The sequence below is a fragment of the Ranitomeya imitator genome, chromosome 2 (assembly GCF_032444005.1).
Source record: "Ranitomeya imitator isolate aRanImi1 chromosome 2, aRanImi1.pri, whole genome shotgun sequence".
Lineage (NCBI taxonomy): Eukaryota > Metazoa > Chordata > Amphibia > Anura > Dendrobatidae > Ranitomeya > Ranitomeya imitator.
This window is the reverse complement of record NC_091283.1, coordinates 161,073,772-161,089,304: the sequence shown is the minus strand read 5'-3', so window position 1 is coordinate 161,089,304 and position 15,533 is coordinate 161,073,772. Positions and strand designations below refer to the sequence as shown.

Genomic DNA, 15,533 nt, shown 5'->3' with positions numbered 1-15,533 from the left:
TAGGGAGAAGGACTTGGGGATCCTAGTTAATGATAAACTTACCTGGAGCAGCCAGTGCCAGGCAGCAGCTGCCAATGCAAACAGGATCATGGGGTGCATTAAAAGAGGTCTGGATACACATGATGAGAGCATTATACTGCCTCTGTACAAATCCCTAGTTAGACTGCACATGGAGTACTGTGTCCAGTTTTGGGCACCGGTGCTCAGGAAGGATATAATGGAACTAGAGAAAGTACAAAGGAGGGCAACAAAATTAATAAAGGGGATGGGAGAACTACAATACCCAGATAGATTAGCGAAATTAGGATTATTTAGTCTAGAAAAAAGACAACTGAGGGGCGATCTAATAACCATGTATAAGTATATAAGGGGACAATACAAATATCTCGCTGAGGATCTGTTTATACCAAGGAAGGTGACGGGCACAAGGGGGCATTCTTTGCGTCTGGAGGAGAGAAGGTTTTTCCACCAACATAGAAGAGGATTCTTTACTGTTAGGGCAGTGAGAATCTGGAATTGCTTGCCTGAGGAGGTGGTGATGGCCAACTCAGTCGAGGGGTTCAAGAGAGGCCTGGATGTCTTCCTGGAGCAGAACAATATTGTATCATACAATTATTAGGTTCTGTAGAAGGACGTAAATCTGGGGATTTATTATGATGGAATATAGGCTGAACTGGATGGACAAATGTCTTTTTTCGGCCTTACTATGTTACTATGTTACTATGAACTTTGATTAAAAAGTTGATTGGAGAAGGTAAAACTTATAAAGAAGTGCTGACAATTATCGGCTGTTCAGCTAAAATTATCTCCAATGCTTTAAAATGGAAAACCAAACCAGAGAGATATTCAAGTAAATGGATGACTACCATTCGATTGGATGGATTAATAGCCAGAATGGCAACGGCTCCGTCAATTATCAGCTCCAGGATGCTCAGACAGTCTCAAGTTTCCTGTGAGGACTGTGACAGGTAGAAGGTGCCTGTGTGAAGCTAATCTCTTAGGCTAGTTTCACATTTGCGTTTAAATTTGCAGCATTTAAAACGCATCCGCAAGTGGTGGAAAAAACGCGTACAAACGCGGCGTTTTTTAGATGCATGCGCTTAAAAAAACGCCGCGTTTGTACGCGTTTATATGCATTTTTCCTGCGTTTGCGTTTTTGGTACACATGATGAGAAATTTCACAAGAGAAAAATCAAGATAACCAGACACCGCCAATGGGACTACAGAGGGCGTGTATTATGACGAAACGCGGAACGGTATAAATGGCCCCCCAAAAGAAATTCATGAATAGCTGGTTTTTGTTCATTCTGCTTCACAAAAATCGGAATAAAAAGCGATCAAAAATGACACGTGCCCGAAAATGTTACCAATAAAAATGTCAACTCGTCCCGCAAAAAACAAGACCTCACATGACTCTGTGGACCAAAATATGGAAAAATTGTAGCTCTTAAAATGTGGTAACGCAAAAATATTTTTTGTAATAAAAAGCGTCTTTTAGTGTGTGACAGCTGCCAATCATAAAAATCCACTAGAAAACTCGTTATAAATAGAAATCAAACCCCCTTCATCAACTCCTTAGTTAGGGAAAAATTAAAAAAATGTATTTATTTCCATTTTCCCGTTAGGGTTTGGATCCCTTTATCACCTTGATGGTGGGGGTGGCTTATTAGTGTCTAGACTTGTTTTTCTCTATTGAAACGCATGCATTCAAAAACGCAACCAAACGCATGTGCTTAAAAACGCATGGGTTTACATAGACAACAATGCGTTTTTTTGTCGCAATCCTTGCGCAATCGACCGCATGCGTTTCCTGGCGGCAAATAGACGCCTCTAGAAATTACTACATGTTGCATTTCCGCGGCAAGCCGCAAACGACGAAAAAACGCATGCGTCGTCAAACGCGGCAAAACGCGAGAAAACAAAAACACATGCGTTTTTAATGTTAACCCCTTTACCCCCAAGGGTGGTTTGCACGTTAATGACCGGGACAATTTTTACAATTCTGACCACTGTCCCTTTATGAGGTTATAACTCTGGAACGCTTCAACGGATCCCAGTGATTCTGACATTGTTTTCTCGTGACATACTGTACTTCATGATAGTGGTAAAAATTCTTTGATAGTACCTGCATTTATTTGTGAAAAAAACGGAAATTTGGCGAAAATTATGAAAATTTCGCAATTTTCTAACTTTGAATATTTATGCAATTAAATCACAGAGATATGTCACACAAAATACTTAATAAGTAATATTTCCCACATGTCTACTTTACATCAGCACAATTTTGGAACCAAAATTTTTTTTTGTTAGGGAGTTATAAGGGTTAAAAGTTGACCAGCAATTTCTCATTTTTACAACACCATTTTTTTTTTTTTTTTTTTTTTAGGGACCACATCTCATTTAAAGTCATTTTGAGGGGTCTATATGATAGAAAATACCCAAGTGTGATACCATTCTAAAAACTGCACCCCTCATGTTGCTCAAAACCATATTCAAGAAGTTTATTAACCCTTCTGGTGTTTCACAGGAATTTTTGGAATGTTTAAATAAAAATGAACAATTAACTTTTTTTCACAAAAAATTTACTTCAGCTCCAATTTGTTTTATTTTACCAAGGGTAACAGGAGAAAATAGACCCCAAAAGTTGTTGTACAATTTGTCCTGAGTACACCGATACCCCATATGTGGGGGTAAACCACTGTTTGGGCGCATGACAGAGCTCGGAAGCGAAGGAGCGCCATTTGACTTTTCAATGCAAAATTGACAGGAATTGAGATGGGACGCCATGTTGCGTTTGGAGAGCCACTGATGTGCCTAAACATTGAAGCCCCCCACAAGTGACACCATTTTGGAAAGTAGACCCCTTAAGGAACTTATCTGGAGGTGTGGTGAGCACTTTGACCCACCAAGTGCTTCACAGAAGTTTATAATGCAGAATCGTAAAAATAAAAAATCATATTTTTTCACAAAAATTATTTTTTGCCCCCAATGTTTTATTTTTCCAAGGGTAAGAGAAGAAATTGGACCCCAAAAGTTGTTGTACAATTTGTCCTGAGTACGCTGATACCCCATATGTGGGGGTAAACCACTGTTTGGGCGCATGGGAGGGCTCAGAAGGGAAGGAGCGCCATTTGGAATGCAGACTTAGCTGGAATGGTCTGCAGGTGTCACATTGCGTTTGCAGAGCCCCTAATGTACCTAAACAGTAGAAACCCCCCACAAGTGACACCATTTTGGAAAGTAGACCCCCTAAGGAACTCATCTAGATGTGTTGTTAGAGCTTTGAACCCCCAAGTGTTTCACTACAGTTTGTAACGCAGAGCCGTGAAAATAACTTTTTTTTTCCCACAAAAATTATTTTTTAGCCCCCAGTTTTGTATTTTCCCAAAGATAACAAAAGAAATTGGACCCCAAAAGTTGTTGTCCTATTTGTCCTGAGTACGCTGATACCCTATATGTTGGGGTAAACCCCTGTTTGGGCACACGGGAGAGCTCGGAAGGGAAGGAGCACTGTTTTACTTTTTCAACGCAGAATTGGCTGGAATTGAGATCGGACGCCATGTCGTGTTTGGAGAGCCCCTGATGTGCCTAAACAGTGGAAACCCCCCAATTAAAACAAACCCTAATCCAAACACACCCCTAACCCTAATTCCAACAGTAACCCTAACCACACCTCTAACCCTGACACACCCCTAACCCTAATCCCAACCCTATTCCCAACTGTAAATGTAATCTAAACCCTAACCCTAACTTTAGCCCCAACCCTAACTGTAGCCCCAACCCTAGCCCTAATGGGAAAATGGAAATACATTTTTTTAATTTTTCCCTAACTAAGGGGGTGATGAAGGGGGGTTTGATTTACTTTTATAGTGGGTTTTTTAGCGGATTTTTATGATTGGCAGCCGTCACACACTGAAAGACGCTTTTTATTGCAAAAAATATTTTTTGCGTTACCACATTTTGAGAGCTATAATTTTTCCATATTTCGGTCCACAGAGTCATGTGAGGTCTTGTTTTTTGCGGGACGAGTTGACGTTTTTATTGGTAACATTTTCGGGCACGTGACATTTTTTGATCGCTTTTTATTCCGATTTTTGTGAGGAAGAATGACCAAAAACCAGCTATTCATGAATTTCTTTTGGGGGAGGCGTTTATACCGTTCCGCGTTTGGTAAAATTGATAAAGCAGTTTTATTCTTCGGGTCAGTACGATTACAGCGTCACCTCATTTATATCATTTTTTTATGTTTTGGCGCTTTTATACAATAAAAACTATTTTACAGAAAAATTATTTTTGCATCGTTTTATTCTCAGGACTATAACTTTTTTATTTTTTTGCTGATGATGCTGTATGGCGGCTCGTTTTTTGCGGGACAAGATGACGTTTTCAGCGGTACCATGGTTATTTATATCTGTCTTTTTGATCGCGTGTTATTCCACTTTTTGTTTGCCGGTATGATAATAAAGCGTTGTTTTTTGCCTCATAGTAACATAGTAACATAGTTAGTAAGGCCGAAAAAAGACATTTGTCCATCCAGTTCAGCCTATATTTCTTCATAATAAATCCCCAGATCTACGTCCTTCTACAGAACCTAATAATTGTATGATACAATATTGTTCTGCTCCAGGAAGACATCCAGGCCTCTCTTGAACCCCTCGACTGAGTTCGCCATCACCACCTCCTCAGGCAAGCAATTCCAGATTCTCACTGCCCTAACAGTAAAGAATCCTCTTCTATGTTGGTGGATAAACCTTCTCTCCTCCAGACGCAAAGAATGCCCCCTTGTGCCCGTCACCTTCCTTGGCATAAACAGATCCTCAGCGAGATATTTGTATTGTCCCCTTATATACTTATACATGGTTATTAGATCGCCCCTCAGTCGTCTTTTTTCTAGACTAAATAATCCTAATTTCGCTAATCTATCTGGGTATTGTAGTTCTCCCATCCCCTTTATTAATTTTGTTGCCCTCCTTTGTACTCTCTCTGGTTCCATTATATCCTTCCTGAGCACCGGTGCCCAAAACTGGACACAGTACTCCATGTGCGGTCTAACTAGGGATTTGTACAGAGGCAGTATAATGCTCTCATCATGTGTATCCAGACCTCTTTTAATGCACCCCATGATTTTGTTTGCCTTGGCAGCTGCTGCCTGGCACTGGCTGCTCCAGGTAAGTTTATCATTAACTAGGATCCCCAAGTCCTTCTCCCTGTCAGATTTACCCAGTTGTTTCCCGTTCAGTGTGTAATGGTGGTATTGATTCCTTCTTCCCATGTGTATAACCTTACATTTATCATTGTTAAACCTCATCTGCCACCTTTCAGCCCAAGTTTCCAACTTATCCAGATCCATCTGTAGCAGAATACTATCTTCTCTTGTATTAACTGCTTTACATAGTTTTGTATCATCTGCAAATATCGATATTTTACTGTGTAAACCTTCTACCAGATCATTAATGAATATGTTGAAGAGAACAGGTCCCAATACCGACCCCTGCGGTACCCCACTGGTCACAGCGACCCAGTTAGAGACTATACCATTTATAACCACCCTCTGCTTTCTATCACTAAGCCAGTTACTAACCCATTTACACACATTTTCCCCCAGACCAAGCATTCTCATTTTGTGTACCAACCTCTTGTGCGGCACGGTATCAAACGCTTTGGAAAAATCGAGATATACCACGTCCAATGACTCACCGTGGTCCAGCCTATAGCTTACCTCTTCATAAAAACTGATTAGATTGGTTTGACAGGAGCGATTTCTCATAAACCCATGCTGATATGGAGTTAAACAGTTATTCTCATTGAGATAATCCAGAATAACATCCCTCAGAAACCCTTCAAATATTTTACCAACAATAGAGGTTAGACTTACTGGCCTATAATTTCCAGGTTCACTTTTAGAGCCCTTTTTGAATATTGGCACCACATTTGCTATGCGCCAGTCCTGCGGAACAGACCCCGTCGCTATAGAGTCCCTAAAAATAAGAAATAATGGTTTATCTATTACATTACTTAGTTCTCTTAGTACTCGTGGGTGTATGCCATCCGGACCCGGAGATTTATCTATTTTAATCTTATTTAGCCGGTTTCGCACCTCTTCTTGGGTTAGATTGGTGACCCTTAATATAGGGTTTTCATTGTTTCTTGGGATTTCACCTAGCATTTCATTTTCCACCGTGAATACCGTGGAGAAGAAGGTGTTTAATATGTTAGCTTTTTCCTCGTCATCTACAACCATTCTTTCCTCACTATTTTTTAAGGGGCCTACATTTTCAGTTTTTATTCTTTTACTATTGATATAGTTGAAGAACAGTTTGGGATTAGTTTTACTCTCCTTAGCAATGTGCTTCTCTGTTTCCTTTTTGGCAGCTTTAGGCTATGTGCACACGTTCAGGAATTCATGCAGAAAATTCCTGAGAATTCCGGACATTTTCTGCATGAAATCCGCACGAAAACCGCATGCGTTTTTGCCGCGATTTTGACGCGTTTTTGCCGCGGTTTTTTCCGGACACTTCCCAATGCATTTTGGAGTGGGAAATCCGCAAAAAAACCGCAAAAAGATAGAGCATGTCCGGATTTTGTGCGGTATGCGTTTTTTTTGCGGAAAAAAACGCATCATGTGCACAAAACATGCGGAATTCATTCTAAATGATGGGATGCTTATTGTATGCGGTTTTTTTGCGGTTTTATAGCGTTTTTATCGGGAAAAACCGCGAAAAAAACGCAACGTGTGAACACAGCCTTAATTAGTTTTTTAGATAAAGTATTTTTCTCCCTATAGTTTTTTAGAGCTTCAATGGTGCCATCCTGCTTTAGTAGTGCAAATGCTTTCTTTTTACTGTTAATTGCCTGTCTTCTTTGTTTAGCCACATTGGGTTTTTCCTATTTCTAGTCCTTTTATTCCCACAAGGTATAAACCGCTTACAGTGCCTATTTAGGATGTTCTTAAACATTTTCCATTTATTATCTGTATTCTTATTTCTGAGGATATTGTCCCAGTCTACCAGATTAAGGGCATCTCTAAGCTCGTCAAACTTTGCCTTCCTAAAGTTCATTGTTTTTGTGACTCCCTGACAAGTCCCCCTAGTGAAAGACAGGTGAAACTGTACAATATTGTGGTCGCTATTTCCTAGATGCCCGACCACCTGCAGATTTGTTATTCTGTCAGGTCTATTAGATAGTATTAGGTCTAAACGTGCTGCTCCTCTGGTTGGATTCTGCACCAATTGTGAAAGATAATTTTTCTTGGTTATTAGCAGAAACCTGTTGCCTTTATGGGTTTCACAGGTTTCTGTTTCCCAGTTAATATCCGGGTAGTTAAAGTCCCCCATAACCAGGACCTCATTATGGGTTGCAGCTTCATCTATCTGCTTTAGAAGTGGACTTTCCATGGTTTCTGTTATATTTGGGGGTTTGTAACAGACCCCAATGAGAATTTTGTTACCATTTTTCCGTCCATTAATTTCGACCCATATGGAGTCGACATCTTCATTCCCTTCGCTAATATCCTCCCTTAAAGTGGACTTTAGACAAGACTTTACATAGAGACAAACCCCTCCTCCTCTCCGATTTTTACGATCCTTTCTAACCATGTCTCGGTTATTCCCACTATGTCAAAGTTACCTGTAGATATTTCTGCTTCTAGTTCTTCCTTCTTGTTTGTCAGGCTTCTGGCGTTTGCGAGCATGCAGTTTAGAGGATTTTGTTTTGTTCCAATCTCCTCGCTGTGGATTGTTTTAGAAATGTTCTTACCTCCCTTCTGAGTATGTTTTCCTGAGTCTTCTTTGTTCGAGTCTAATGTTTTTCTTCTCGTCCCCTCTTCTTCTAGTTTAACGCCCTCCTGATGAGTGTAGCGAGTCTTCTGGCGAATGTGTGTTTCGTTTTTTTCGTTGCCTCGTTTTTGTTTTTTTTCCTTACGGTGTTTACTGAAGGGGTTAACTAGTGGGTCAGTTTTATGGGTTGGGTCGTTACGGACGCGGCGATACTAAATATGTGTACTTTTATTGTTTGTTTTTTTTATTTAGATGAAGAAATATATTTATTGGAATAATATTTTTTTTTTTTTTTCATTATTTAGGAATATTTTTTTTTATTTTTTTTACACATTTGGAATTTTTTTTTTTTTAACTTTTTTATTTTGTCCCAGGGGGGGACATCACAGATCAATGATCTGACAGTTTGCATAGCACTCTGTCAGATCACTGATCTGACTTACAGTGCTGCAGGCTTCACAGTGCCTGCTCTGAGCAGGCTCTGTGAAGCCACCTCCCTCCCTGCAGGACCCGGATCCGCGGCCATCTTGGATCCGGGGCTGGAGCAGGCAGGGAGGGAGGTAAGACCCTCGCAGCAACGCGATCACATCGCGTTGCTGCGGGGGGCTCAGGGAAGCCCGCAGGGAGCCCCCTCCCTGCGGAAAGCTTCCCCATACCGCCGGCACATCGCGATCATCTTTGATCGCGGTGTGCCAGGGGTTAATGTGCCGGGGGCGGTCCGTGACCGCTCCTGGCACATAGTGCCGGATGTGAGCTGCGATAAACAGCTGACACCCGGCCGCGATCGACGGCGCTCCCCCCGTGAGCGCTGCCGATCGCATATGACGTATTATCCCGTCGGTGGTCATAGGGGCCCACCCCACCTCGACGGGATAGTACGTCTAATGTCAGAAAGGGGTTAAATATAGGAAAACAAAACGCATGCGTTTATATGCGGTACAAACACTGCGGCAACAACCGCAAATGTGAAACCAGCCTTAGCAAGAAGTAACTGCAAAGTCCAACTGTTAAAAAAATAAATAAATAATGTACTGAAGCGGATACAATTTGCCAAAGAACACATCAACTGGCCTAAAGAGAAATGGAGAAACATTTTGTGAACTGATGAAAGTAAAATTGTTCTTTTTGGGTCCAAGGGCCGCAGACTGTTCGTCAGCCGACCCACAAACTCTGTATCCAGGCCACAGTACACTCTGAAGACAGTGAAGCATGGTGGTGCAAGCATCATGATATGGACATTTTTCCGTTACTATGGTGCTGGACCTATTTTACCGCATACTAGGGATCATGGACCAGTTTGCATATATTAAAATACTTGAAGAGATGATGTTGCCATACGCTGAAGAGGATATGCCCTTGAAATGGGCGGTTCGACAAAACATTGACCCTAAACACACCAGTAAACTAGCAAAATCTTGGTTCCAGTCCAACAAAATTGAGGTTATGGAATGGCCAGACCAGTCCCCGGACCTTAATCCGCAGAACACTTGTGGGGTGACAATAAAAATGCCATTTCTGAGGCAAAAGCCAACAAATGCCAAAAGATTGTGGGATGTCGTCCAAGCATCCTGGGCTGGAATAACAGGTGACAGGTGCCAGATTCTATGCAACATAGATGTGAAACCGTTCCAACAAACTGTGGGTACACAACTAAATATTAGGTTAGTGATTCACAGGAATGCTAAATCGTTATTAAAAATAATTCATAGTGTGAGTTCCTAAAGAGCAATGCAGACACTGCTATCTTTTAGAACAGCCCAATGTTCATTTTTTGTTTTCTGTAGTTAAAAATTATCTACTTTTCTCTAAATGTTTTGAATTAGAAAACCGTGTGCAATGTTCACAATGCTGGAAATAAAAGCTAACAAAGATTATGCTATTATTTTTAAGACTGCTGTACATTGTCGCATTTTCTGTTGCGCTGTAAGGCTACTTTCACACTGGCGTTTTTTGCCAGATGTCGCAATACGTCATTTATGGCAAAAAACGCATCCTGCAAAGTTGATTGCAGGATGCGTTTTTTGCCCCATAGATTAACCCCTTCATGACCCAGCCTATTTTGACCTTAAAGACCTTGCCGTTTTTTGCAATTCTGACCAGTGTCCCTTTATGAGGTAATAACTCAGGAACGCTTCAACGGATCCTAGCGGTTCTGAGATTGTTTTTTCGTGACATATTGGGCTTCATGTTAGCGGTAAATTTAGGTCAATAAATTCTGCGTTTATTTGTGATAAAAACGGAAATTTGGCGAAAATTTCGCAATTTTCACATTTTGAATTTTTATTCTGTTAAACCAGAGAGATATGTGACACAAAATAGTTAATAAATAACATTTCCCACATGTTTACTTTACATCAGCACAATTTTGGAAACAAAATTTTTTTTTGTTAGGAAGTTATAAGGGTTAAAATTTGACCAGTGATTTGTCATTTTTACAACGAAATTTACAAAACCATTTTTTTTAGGGACCACCTCACATTTGAAGTCAGTTTGAGGGGTCTATATGGCTGAAAATACCCAAAAGTGACACCATTCTAAAAACTGCACCCCTCAAGGTACTCAAAACCACATTCAAGAAGATTATTAACCCTTCAGGTGCTTCACAGCAGCAGAAGCAACATGGAAGGAAAAAATGAACATTTAACTTTTTAGTCACAAAAATTATCTTTTAGCAACAATTTTTTTATTTTCCCAATGGTAAAAGGAGAAACTGAACCACGAAAGTTGTTGTCCAATTTGTCCTGAGTACGCTGATACCTCATATGTGGGGGTAAACCACTGTTTGGGCGCACGGCAGGGCTTGGAAGGGAAGGAGCGCCATTTGACTTTTTGAATTAAAAATTGGCTCCACTCTTTAGCGGACACCATGTCACGTTTGGAGAGCCCCCGTGTGCCTAAAAATTGGAGCTCCCCCACAAGTGACCCCATTTTGGAAACTAGACGCCCCAAGGAACTTATCTAGATGCATAGTGAGCACTTTGAACCCCCAGGTGCTTCACAAATTGATCCGTAAAAATGAAAAAGTACTTTTTTTTCACAAAAAAATTCTTTTAGCCTAAATTTTTTCATTTTTACATGGGCAACAGGATAAAATGGATCCTAAAATGTGTTGGGCAATTTCTCCAGAGTACACCAATACCTCACATGTGGGGGTAAACCACTGTTTGGGCACATGGTAAGGCTCGGAAGGGAAGGAGCGCCATTTGACTTTTTGAATGAAAAATTATTTCCATCGTTAGCGGACACCATGTCGCGTTTGGATAGCTCCTGTGTGCCTAAACATTGGCGCTCCCCCACAAGTGACCCCATTTTGGAAACTAGACCCCCCAAGGAACTTATTTAGATGCCTAGTGAGCACTTTAAACCCCCAGGTGCTTCACAGAAGTTTAAAACGCAGAGCCATGAAAATAAAAAATAATTTTTCTTTCCTCAAAAATGATTTTTTAGCCTGGAATTTCCTATTTTGCCAAGGATAATAGGAGAAATTGGACCACAAATATTGTTGTCCAGTTTGTCCTGAGTACGCTGATACCCCATATGTGGGGGTAAACCACTGTTTGGGCGCACGGCAGGGCTCGGAAGGGATGGCACGCCATTTGGCTTTTTAAATGGAAAATTAGCTCCAATCATTAGCGGACACCATGTCACGTTTGGAGAGCCCCTGTGTGCCTAAACATTGGAGATCCCCCAGAAATGACCCCATTTTGGAAACTAGACCCCCAAAGGAACTAATCTAGATGTGTGGTGAGGACTTTGAACCCCCAAGTGCTTCACAGAAGTTTATAACGCAGAGCCATGAAAATAAAAAAAAATATATATTTTCTCAAAAATGATCTTTTAGCCTGCAATTTTTTATTTTCCCAAGGGTAACAGGAGAAATTTCACCCCAAAAGTTGTTGTCCAGTTTCTCCTGAGTACGCTGATACCCCATATGTGGGGGTAAATCACTGTTTGGGCACATGCCGGGGCTCGGAAGTGAAGTAGTGACGTTTTGAAATGCAGACTTTGATGGAATGCTCTGTGGGCGTCACGTTGCGTTTGCAGAGCCCCTGATGTGGCTTAACAGTAGAAACCCCCCACAAGTGACCCCATTTTGGAAACTAGACCCCCAAAGGAACTTATCTAGATGTGTGGTGAGCACTTTGAACCCCCAAGTGCTTCATAGAAGTTTATAATGCAGAGCCGTGAAAATAATAAATACGTTTTCTTTCCTCAAAAATAATTATTTAGCCCAGAATTTTTTATTTTCCCAAGAGTTACAGAAGAAATTGGACCCCAAAAGTTGTTGTCCAATTTCTCCTGAGTACGCTGATACCCCATATGTGGGGGTAAACCACTGTTTGGGCACATGCCGAGGCTCGGAAGTGAAGTAGTGACGTTTTGAAATGCAGACTTTGATGGAATGCTCTGTGGGCGTCACGTTGCGTTTGCAGAGCCCCTGATGTGGCTTAACAGTAGAGACCCCCCACAAGTGACCCCATTTTGGAAACTAGACCCCGAAAGGAACTTATCTAGATGTGTGGTGAGCACTTTGAACCCCCAAGCGCTTCATAGAAGTTTATAATGCAGAGCCGTGAAAATAATAAATACGTTTTCTTTCCTCAAAAATAATTATTTAGCCCAGAATTTTTTAATTTTCCCAAGGGTAACAGGAGAAATTTGACCCCAATATTTGTTGTCCAGTTTCTCCTGAGTACGGTGATACCCCATATGTGGGGGTAAACTACTGTTTGGGCACATGCCGGGGCTTGGAATTGAAGTAGTGACGTTTTGAAATGCAGACTTTGATGGAATGCTCTGCGGGCGTCACGTTGCGTTTGCAGAGCCCCTGGTGTGCCTAAACAGTAGAAACCCCCACAAGTGACCCCATTTTAGAAACTAGACCCCCCAAGGAACTTATCTAGATATGTGGTGAGCACTTTGAACCCTCAAGTGCTTCACAGACGTTTACAACGCAGAGCCGTGAAAATAAAAAATCAATTTTCTTTCCTCAAAAATTATGTTTTAGCAAGCATTTTTTTAGATTCACAAGGGTAACAGGAGAAATTGGACCCCAGTAATTGTTGCGCAGTTTGTCCTGAGTATGCTGGTACCCCATATGTGGGGGTAAACCACTGTTTGGGCACACGTTAGGGCTCGGAAGTGAGGGAGCACCATTTGACTTTTTGAATACGAGATTGGCTGGAATCAATGGTGGCGCCATGTTGCGTTTGGAGACCCCTGATGTGCCTAAACAGTGGTAACCCCTCAATTCTAACTCCAACACTAACCCCAACACACCCCTAACCCTAATCCCAACTGTAGCCATAACCCTAATCACAACCCTAACCACAACCCTAATTCCAACCCTAACCCTAAGGCTATGTGCCCACGTTGCGGATTCGTGTGAGATATTTCCGCACCATTTTTGAAAAATCCGCGGGTAAAAGGCACTGCGTTTTACCTGCGGATTTTCCGCGGATTTCCAGTGTTTTTTGTGCGGATTTCACCTGCGGATTCCTATTGAGGAACAGGTGTAAAACGCTGCGGAATCCGCACAAAGAATTGACATGCTGTGGAAAATACAACGCAGCGTTTCCGCGCGGTATTTTCCGCACCATGGGCACAGCGGATTTGGTTTTCCATAGGTTTACATGGTACTGTAAACCTGATGGAACACTGCTGCGAATCCGCAGCGGCCAATCCGCTGCAGATCCGCAGCCAAATCCACACCGTGTGCACATAGCCTAATTCTAAAGGTATGTGCACACGCTGCGGAAAACGCTGCGGATCCGCAGCAGTTTCCCATGAGTTTACAGTTCAATGTAAACCTACGGGAAACAAAAATCGCTGTACTCATGCTGTGGAAAAACTGCACGGAAACGCAGCGGTTTACATTCCACAGCATGTCACTTCTTTGTGCGGATTCCGCAGCGGTTTTACAACTGCTCAAATAGAAAATCGCAGTTGTAAAACCGCAGTGAAATGCGCAGAAAAAAACGCGGTAAATCCGCCATAAATCCGCAGCGGTTTAGTACTGCGGATTTATCAAATCCGCAGCGGAAAAATCCGCAGAGGACCAGAATACGTGTGCACATACCGAAACCCTAGCCCTAACCCTAACCCTACCCCTAACCCTAACCCTATTCTAACATTAGTGGAAAAAAAAAAAAAATCTTTATTTTTTTATTGTCCCTACCTATGGGGGTGACAAGGGGGGGTCATTTATTATTTTTTTTTTATTTTGATCACTGAGATATAATCTATCTCAGTGATCAAAATGCACTTTGGAACGAATCTGCCGGCCGGCAGATTCGGCGGGCGCACTGCGCATGCGCCCGCCATTTTGGAAGATGGCGGCGCCCAGGGAAAAGACGGACGGGACCCCGGCTGGATCGGTAAGTATGATGGGGTGGGGGGGGACCACAGGGGGGGGGGGGGAACGGAGCACGGGGGGGTGGAACGGAGCACCGGGGGGGGATTGGAGCACGGGGGTGAGCGGAGCACGGGGGTGAGCGGACAAGAGCACGGGGGGGAGCGGAGCACAGGACGGAGGGAGCGGGGCAGTGTGCCGGGCAGATCGGAGGGCTGGGGGGGGCGATCGGAGGGGTGGGGTGGGGGCACATTAGTATTTCCAGCCATGGCCGATGATATTTCAGCATCGGCCATGGCTGGATTGTAATATTTCACCAGTTATAATAGGTGAAATATTACAAATCGCTCTGATTGGCTGTTGAAAGTGAAACTGCCAATCAGAGCGATCGTAGCCACGAGGGGGTGAAGCCACCCCCCCTGGGCTAAACTACCACTCCCCCTGTCCCTGCAGATCGGGTGAAATGGGAGTTAACCCTTTCACCCGGCCTGCAGGGACGCGATCTTTCCATGACGCCACATAGGCGTCATGGGTCGGATTGGCACCGACTTTCATGACGCCTACGTGGCGTCATGGGTCGGGAAGGGGTTAACATTAGCGACGCATTGCGACGCTTTGCCACATGTCGCAACCGTCGTGCGACGGTTGTGCTGTGTTGTGGCGGACCACCGGGAGCAAAAAACGTTACATGTAACGTTTTTTGCTCCTGACGGACCGCTTTTTCCGACCGCGTATGCGCGGCCGGAACTCCGCCCCCACCTCACAATGGGGCAGCGGATGCGCCGGAGAAATGCATCCGCTGCCTCTGTTGTGCAGTGTGTTAAACGCTAGCATCGGAATCTCTGCCCGACGCATTGCGACGGGGAGATTCCGACGCTAGTGTGAAAGTAGCCTAACTTGTGACCTTTTCTGCAGGTCTCAGCTTGTCCCATTACGGCTCCCATGTCTATATTCTGGGATATGGATATCATAGGGGATCCCCCCCCCCCGAACACAGGAGTAGTGGGAGCTATAATACACTGTAACAAGCACTGCAGATTTGTTTGTTTTTTTAACACTGCATAAACTGATTTGATGCGATTTTGAAATCTGCAACATGTCAATTTTTCATGTAAAAATAACATTGCACTCAAATATCTGCAGCACCAAAAAGGCAGCAAACTCTCAATACGGCACTTGTCCTAACTAGTGATGAGCGAGTGTGATTTCCTGAGCACGCTCGGGTGATCTCCGAGTATTTGACTGCTCGGAGATTTAGTTTTCATCACCTCAGCTGAATGATTTACAGCTACTAGCCAGCTTGATTACATGTGGGGATTCCCTAGCAACCAGGTAACCCCCACATGTACTCAGCCTGGCTAATAGCTGTAAATTATTCAGCTGCCGAGTCATAAATACTCGGAGAC

The 15,533-nt window shown here is 42.9% G+C and overlaps 1 protein-coding gene across 2 annotated transcripts in view; it reads left to right on the top strand.

Annotated features, from left to right (window-relative positions):
- Positions 1 to 15,533, top strand: part of LOC138662269 (uncharacterized) — a 102,815-nt gene that overhangs the window by 85,552 nt on the left and 1,730 nt on the right. The gene's annotated exons all lie outside the window — the stretch shown is intronic.